We start from the raw sequence: 8,825 nt of genomic DNA on the forward strand, positions 1-8,825 counted from the left end.
TCTTCCAGATTCTGATAAGCCCCCCCGCCCGCATACCCCCACAACCACCGGGCAAGGGTTGTGGGGATGAGACCCTTGTCCCCATCAACATGGGGACATCCTCCCCATGTTGAGGGCATGTGGCCTGGTGCGGTTCAGGAGAGGGGGGGGCCGCACTCTGTCCCCCCCTCTTTTCTGCGGCCGGCCAGGTCAACGTGCTCGGATAAGGGTCTGGTGTGGATTTTTAGGGGGGACTCCACGCAATTTTTTTTCAATTTGGGGTGGAGTTCCCCCTTAAAATCCACACCAGACCTGAAGGGTCTGGTATGGATATTTGGGGGGGACCCCACGCCATTTTTTGGGGTTTTTTTTTACGGCGGGGTTCCCCTTAATATCCATTCCAGACCTGAAGGGCCTGGTAATTTAATTTGGAGGGACCCCCTTTTTTTTTTTTTTTTTTAATGAGCAATGACTCTATTCTTTATAGCCATGAGTACTTTAACCACTTGCCCACCGGGTTAATTCTGGCACTTCTCTCCTTCATGTGAAAATCACAATTTTTTGGCTAGAAAATTAATCAGAACCCCCAAACATTATATATTTTTTTTTAGCAGACATCCTAGTGAATAAAATGGCAGTCATTGCAATACTTTTTGTCACACCGTATTTGCGCAGCGGTCTTACTTTTTTTGGATAAAAATCACTTTTTTGAATTAAAAAATAAGACAACAATACATTTTGCCCAATTTTTTTATATATTGTGAAAGATAATGTTACGCCGAGTAAAATGATACCCAACATGTCACGCTTAAAAATTGCGCCCGCTCGTGGCATGGCATCAAACTTTTACCCTTTAAAAATCTCGATAGGCGACGTTTAAAAAATTCTACAGGTTGCATTTTTTGAGTTGCAGAGTAGGCTCTAGGGCTAGAATTATTGCTCTCACTCTAACGATCGCGGCGATACCTCACTTGTGTGGTTTGAATACCGTTTTCATATGCGGGCGCTACTCGCGTATGCGTTTGCTTCTGTGCGCGGAGCTCGTCGGGACGGGGCGCTTTAAAAAAATTTTGGGGGTTTTCTTATTTATTTTTATTTAGTTTTATGTTTTACATGAAATAAAAAAATTAAAAAAAAATGATCAGTTTCTTCCTATTACAAGGAATGTAAACATCCCTTGTAATAGGACTAGTGTGTGACAGGTCCTCTTTATGGAGAGAGGCGGGGTCAATAAGGCTGGAAAGCATGGTATTGAAAAAAAAAATAAAAGTTCTCATGCTTTCAGCTGCAATCATGTTCTTTCACCACAGTGGTGTAGTGTATAGCACTTTGACCTAGCAGCAAAAGAGTCGTTGGTTCGAATCCCGCCCGTGACAGCATCTGCATGGAGTTTGCATGTTCTCCCTGTGCCTGCGTGGGTTTCCTCCCACAATATAAAAAACACGCTGTAAATCGGTTCCGGTCTAAATAAGCCCTAATATGCAGTAGTATATTTAGGTTTGGTTCTGCCCTAGGCCTGACTACATATCTGCACCTCCTAATAGAAAAATGACCCACCCCTTCCTGTCAAGGTCACACCCTGTTTTTGTATAACCCCGCCCAGTAATTTTCAGGGGACCCACACACTAGTTCTGGGGGGGCACTGGATTCCCTTAACCACTTCCATACCAGGCACTTACGCACCTTCCCGCCAAGCCAATTTTCAGCTTTCAACACTGTCGCACTTTGAATGGCAATTGCGCGGTCATACAACACTGTACCCAAACAAAATTGGCGTCCTTTTTTCCCCACAAATAGAGCTTTCTTTTGTTGTTATTTGATCACCTCTGCGTTTTTTTTTTTTTGCGCAACAACTAAAAAAAGACTGCAAATTTTGAAACAAAAAAAAAAGTTTTTATTTTTTTAGGTTAATTTTTTGGTAAATAAGTTTTTCTCTTTCAATTACGGGCACTGATATGGCGGCACTGATGGGCACCGATGAGATGGCACTGATGGACATCGATGAGGTAGTACTGACGGCACAGATGAGGTGGCATTGATTGGCGGCGCTGCTATGCGGCACTGATGGGCACTCATAGGCGGCACTGATGGGCACTCATGGGCGGCACAGATGGGCGGCACTTATGGGTGGCACTGATGGATACTTATGGGTGGCACAGGTGGGCACTGATAGGTGGGCACTGTGCATGGATGGGCACTGTGGGGTGGCACTGATGGACACTGTGGGGTGGCACTGATTTTCCCAGTCAGTGCCCATTTGTGGGCACTGATTGGCATCTTTTTTCTTATTTTTTATTGCTTTTTGTTTTTTTGTTCTATATTTTTTTTGTTTTTGCACACCCTGGTGGTCCAGGGTGGGCATCCCTGGTGGTCCAGTGTGGTGATCCGAGGGGGGGGCTGCGCTGATAAACAATCAGCGCGAACGCCCCCTGTCAGGAGAGCCGCCGATCGGCTCTCCTATACTCGCGTCTGTCAGACGCGAGTGAGGAAGAGCCATCGATGGCTCTTCCTGTTTACATCGTGATCAGCCGTGATTGGACACGGCTGATCACGTGGTAAAGAGTCTCCGTCTCCGTGAGAGACTCTTTACTGAGATCAGACTGACACCCCCGCATCACCGATCGCCGCACTGCGTGCCCCCACAGGCGCGTGCGGCATGAAATCCTGCAGGACGTCCTGTCAGGATTGTGTAACCACTTCCCGGACGTAAATCGGCCATAGGCTGGGCGGGGAAGTGGTTAATTTGCATAGTTTTTCTCTCACTTCCTGTTTGGCTATGGGGCAGGAAGTGAAGGCAAATCTCCCCAATTGGACACAGATAATACAAAATAAACTGACAGGGCCTATAACCCTCCCTCACTCTATCCAAAATTAAAGAAAATAAAACTTGTTGATTATAGTTCTTGTCAGGGGCGGACTGACCATTGAGTCACTCGGGCACTGCCCAAGGGCCCCATGCCACTAGGGGGCCCCATCCGGGTTGCCAGGCTCAGTAAAACCAGGGACAGTATGTAAAAATCTGTGTTTTTTTTAGATCTGTCCCCGATATGTCCGAAAATGACATGCTTTTAATGTGAATATCCCAAGATTTTAGCTGCCCGCCTCTGCACTACCTCCTGGCGTGGTGGTCATCTGTAAGCCAGAGGGGCCCCATAATCTTCTATTGCCCAGGGGCCACACGAGTTGTCAGTCCGCCCCTGGTTCTAGTTTAAGCACAAATTTCATAGAGTTTTATTGAGAGCCCCAAAAAATATAACCATGCCAATAGGCCAGGATAGAGCGTTGCTAATATGTAGGAATGTGTGCGTTAGAGCACCCCACCCAATGTTAACTAAAAATTATTAATTTGCAAATAAGTATTATCTGCTCATTTTTTGGGGATGTCTGCACCCCTGATAGTGACAACATTTGTGAGGTGTCTTCAACCCTTTCTAATTCCTTCACTTCCTGTCACATAGCCAAACAGGAAGTGAGGGTAAAAACCTTACTAATATCTTTTCTTGGGGACACAGAGATCAAGCTAAATAGTTTCCCATTATGTAAATTGCACTCTAGCATTTTGCTGTGTACACCCCAAATTATTAGGGATCTTGGACTTTGGGGTCCATTGACTAAAGGCAAATCCACTTTGCACTACAAGTGCAAAGCAAGGAAGAAAGAAAACAAAACAACTTTGCTTCTACAGGATTGGATGTTAAAACCATCAGTGCTTCCTCTCTGATTTTCAGCAACTATGCTTGTACTGCAGAGTGGCTTTGCCTTTACTAAACCCCAAACTAAATAATCATTTGGGGCAGGGATCCTCAAAACTACGGCCCTCCAGCTGTTTTAGAACTACACATCCCATGAGGCCTTGTAATGCACTGACATTCACAGACATGACTAGGCATGATGGGAATTGTAGTTCCTGAACAACTGGAGGGCCGTAGTTTGAAGACCCATGATTTGGGGTGTACACAGCAGTGCTGGAGTGCAATTTGCTTAATGGGGACACTAGTTAGATTGACCTGTGTCCCCAAGAAATGACACTGGTAGGGTTTTAACCTCACTTCCTGTTCAGCTGTGTGACAGGAAGTGAAGCCAATTTTAAGAAAAGGGACACAAAGCTCAACACAAAAATAAAAAAACACAAAGCAGGGGTTCTAACACTCACTTGGCTCCCTCAAACACCCACAATTTGAATAGGATTGCCTTGCGCTAGATTTAAGCACAGTGCTGTAAATCAGCACGTCAAGCCTGTCCACCATAGCAAACCCCCCCCACAGGCCATGTTTTGCAGGTTTTCCTTCATCTTGCACATGTGCTTTAAAATACAGTCTGGACAGCAATTCTTGATAAGAGAAATCCCCAAAACATGTCCTGTCGGGGGTACTTGAGGGCTGAGGACCACTGCAGAATAAATAAAATACTTACCAGTTTTTGTCTTAAAGTCAGGGAGAATAAACATGGCAAACATTTCATGATTACACACCAGGAAAGAAGCTTAGACAAAAATCACACATAATTTGTTAGGCCCAAACCTAGTTCAGCTGCAGCTGTCAACATATGTAGCATGAAAAAGTAACAAAAGACAAACTTAACAATTTTAAAGTAATTTTTATTGGTCAACAAAACAAGGAAAGCAAAAAAAGACAAACAAACAAAAATACATTTCAAAATTCTAAATAACCATAGCTTTACACATTTTTCATAAAATAAGGCCACATAGACAAATACATCAAAGTGAACATCATTTAAAAATAAACCTAAACCATTGGCAAAATAAAACAAAACCCATGCAACAAACCACATTTGTGTTTAGCAACAGCATTTCTGCCAGCCTGCCCCCTTCTGAGGGCAGCTGAGGACTGATCGATCCAAGCTTTTTATAACAGTGCTAGTAATGAAGCAATTGAAATCACATGACCAAATTGCAGTCTCTAGTTTGGGTGAGCTTGTAATTGGGCACACCTGCAATTAATCCAAACCACGCTCTATGAGCATCCAAGGAGTGTTTTTCACCTTTTAAAAGAAAGGATATTTTTTTTCTAAGTGTTTGAGCATGCTCAGTTCATCACACATGTAGGAACCAAGCTGCAATGGAATGAGAGCTTTTTTTTTTTTGGTTTCCCCTGATCTGATGCTTTCCAGCCTGAAGGGGAGGTGTTAAAGACAGAAGTAAACACGCACATTTAATAATCTATTTGTGTGAAAAAAAAGGTTGCCAATTTTGTTTGGGAGCCACGTCGCACGACTGCGCAATTGTCAGTTAAAGCGACGCCGTGCCGAATCACAAAAACTTGCCCGGTCATTGACCAGAAATATGGTCCGGGCTCAAGTGGTTAAAAATTAACAAAACACAAAAGTGAGCCCAATTTTGGGGATAATGTGAAAGATGATGTTACACTGAGTAAATAGATACCTTACATGTCACGCTTTACTATTGGAAACACTCCTGCAATGGGGCCAAAATGAATTCCGTGAATATCCCCATAGGCAACCTTTTCTTTTTTTTCCAGGTTACCAGTTTATAGTTACAAAGAAGGTCTAGTGGTAAAAGTATTGCTCTCGCTCTAACGCACGCGTCAATACCTCACATGTGTGGTTTGAACGATGTTTATATATGTGGGCGGGACTTGCGTAAGTCCCGCCCACATATGTAAAAATTATTTTTACTTTTTGCTATAATAAATATCCCCAAAAATATATATTCAAAAAACTAAAAAACCCCTCAGTTTAGGCCGATACGTATTCTACATCTTTTTGGTTCCAAAAAATCGCAAATAGCGTTTAGTGTTTGGTTTTTGCAAAAGTTATAGCGTCTACAAATTTTTTTTTTGTTGTTTTAACTAGTTATTGGGGCGATCAGCGATTTTTATCGGTACTGCGACATTATGGCGGACACATCGAACACTTTTTTGGAACCATTGGCATTTTTCTAGCGATCAGTGCTGTAAAAAATGCATTGCTTACTCAAAAAATGCCACTGGCAGGGAAGGGGTTAACACTAGGTGCGAGGGAGGGGTTAAATATGTTCCCTGGGTGTGTTCTAACTGTAGGGGGGGGACTGACATGTGTAAATGACAGATCGCTGTTCATGAAGGGGAACTCCAGACCCCCCCAAAAAAAAATAAGGTGGGTTCCCTCCAGGTGCATACCAGGCTCTTAGGCTTGGTCTGGAACATAAGGGGTTAAACCCGCGCAAAAAAAAATAGCGTGGGGGTCACCCCCAAGATCCAAACCAAGCACTTATCCCAGGCACGCAGTCTGGTCAGACAGGAATGGGGGTGGGGACGAGCGAGCGCCCCCTCCCTCCTGAGACATACCAGACCACATGCCCTCAACATGGGGGAGTGTGTGCTGTGGGGGAGGGGGGCACTGCCCCCCCACCCCAAAGCACTCTTGCCCCCATGTCGATAGGGACAAGAGCCTCTTCCCGACAACCCTGGCCGTTGGTTGTCGGGGTATGCGGGCGGAGAGCTTATCAGAATCTGAGAGACCCCTTTAATAAAGGGGTCCCCAGATTCCGGCCCCCCACCCTATGTGAATGAGTATGGGGTACATCGTACCTCTACCCATTCACATGGGGGAAATGTAAAGTAAAAAAAACACCACACAGAATAAAATATTTTATTAATCTGCTCCGGAGCCCCCCCTTTCTTCTTTAGCTCTCTTAGAAGGGGGGGTTTCTTCTCTCCCGATCTTCCGCCGGGACCCTGGGCTTCGGTGATTTCTGCCGGGGGAGGGTGCCATCCCTCGGTCCTCTCCGGAGCCTTCCGCCGGATGCCCCCACCCCATTTAAGCTCTTTTTCATTAGGGAGGGGCATCCGGACTTCGGGGTCTTCTGCCGGGGGATGGCGCCTATCCCCCGGTCTTTCCGGTGCCTTCCGCCAGGGTTCCGGTCTTCCTGGTCTTCTGCCGGGGGTGCGCCAACTCCCCGGTCTTTTCTCTTCTGTCTTCTCTGCTCCCTCTTCTGCCTGGCTCCCCCGCGGAGCCAGGGCTTTCTTCCGTCTTCTTTCTTCTCTCTTCCTTCTTCTGCCTGTCTCCTCCGCGGAGCACAGGGCTTGTCTCCGCTGTCTTCTTCCTTCTCTTCCATTCGATGTTGACACGACGAGGTTCCGCGCTGACATGCCGTGTCAGCGGCGGGCATGGACTTATATAGGGTAATGCCACCATGTGACCTCAACCCATGTGACATCACATTCCCTGGGCATGATGGGAATGTGATGTCACATGGGTTGAGGTCACATGGTGGCATTGCCCTATATAAGTCCATGCCCACTGCTCAGACGGCATTCCAGCGCCGGACCTCGTCGTGTCAACATCCAATGGAAGAGAAGCAAGAAGACAGCGGAGACAAGCCCTGTGCTCCCGGAGGAGACAGGCAGAAGAAGGAAGAGAGAAGAAAGAAGACGGAAGAAAGCCCTGGCTCCGCGGGGGAGCCAGGCAGAAGAGGGAGCAGAGAAGACAGAAGAGAAAAGACCTGGGAGTTGGCGCACCCCCGGCAGAAGACCAGGAAGACCGGAACCCTGGCGGAAGGCACCGGAAAGACCGGGGGATAGGCGCCATCCCCCGGCAGAAGACCCCGAAGTCCGGATGCCCCTCCCTAATGAAAAAGAGCTTAAATGGGGTGGGGGCATCCGGCGGAAGGCTCCGGAGAGGACCGAGGATGGCGCCCTCCCCCGGCAGAAATCACCGAAGCCCAGGGTCCCGGCGGAAGATCGGGAGAGAAGAAACCCCCCCTTCTAAGAGAGCTAAAGAAGAAAGGGGGGGCTCCGGAGCAGATTAATAAAATATTTATTCTGTGTGGTGTTTTATTTTACTTTACATTTCCCCCATGTGAATGGGTAGAGGTACGATGTACCCCATACTCATTCACATAGGGTGGGGGCCGGCATCTGGGGGCCCCCTTATTAAAGGGAGCTCGCAGATTCCGATTAGCCCCGCCCGCATACCCCGACAACCAATGGCAAGGGTTGTCGGGAAGAGGCTCTTGTCCCTATCGACATGGGGGCAAGAGTGCTGTGGGGTGGGGGGGCAGTGCCCCCCTCCCCCACAGCACACACTCCCCCATGTTGAGGGCATGCGGTCTGGTACGGCTCAGGAGGGGGGGGGGGGCGCTCGCTCGTCCCCTCCCCCATTCCTGTCCGGGCCAGACTGCATGCTTGGGATGAGGGCTTGGTTTGGATCTGGGGGGGACCCCCGCGCCGAATCGGCGCGGGTTTAACCCCTCACGTTCCGGACCAAGCCTAAGAGCCTAATGTAGCCCTGAAGGGGGACCCGCGCCGATTTCAAGTTTGAAATTTGGCGCCGAGTTCCCCTTCAGGGCTGAAAACAGCTCGGAGATTCCCGTGCGCCGCGTCACGCAGCGCAATCACGGGTACGCCGCTTGGTATTTACCAAGATTTTCACGGCGTACTGACAAAGCGCACGGGAATCCCTGACTTTTCTCTCTGCGCATGCCCAGTATGCAAATGAACCTCCCGAGGTTCAGGCGCACTGTGCAAGCGTACGGGGATCTGTTTTCAAAAAACACTTTCCCTTTCAATTCGGCCCGCCAAACACTTTAAAACACATGTCACTTCACTTCCCCTGCATCCCCCCACCTCCCCCCCTAATAAACTCCCGCCCAAACCCCCGCAATTTACAGTTTAATGTGCCGTGCGCCAGGTCTGTACTGGTGCACAATGCACCCTCTCCTGGGCGCACGGAGCACATTAGTAACTAGGGAAATACACTGCACTAGCAGCGTATTTCTTTAGTAAATGGCCAAACGGCTGCTACTCCTGCTTTTACTCCATGAGTCATGGAGTAAAGGCTTGGTAAATCAGGCCCAATGTCCCTTGGTGGACTATCTGAAGGGGGTT

Source organism: Rana temporaria, chromosome 1, assembly GCF_905171775.1.
Source record: "Rana temporaria chromosome 1, aRanTem1.1, whole genome shotgun sequence".
Classification (NCBI taxonomy): Eukaryota; Metazoa; Chordata; class Amphibia; order Anura; family Ranidae; genus Rana; species Rana temporaria.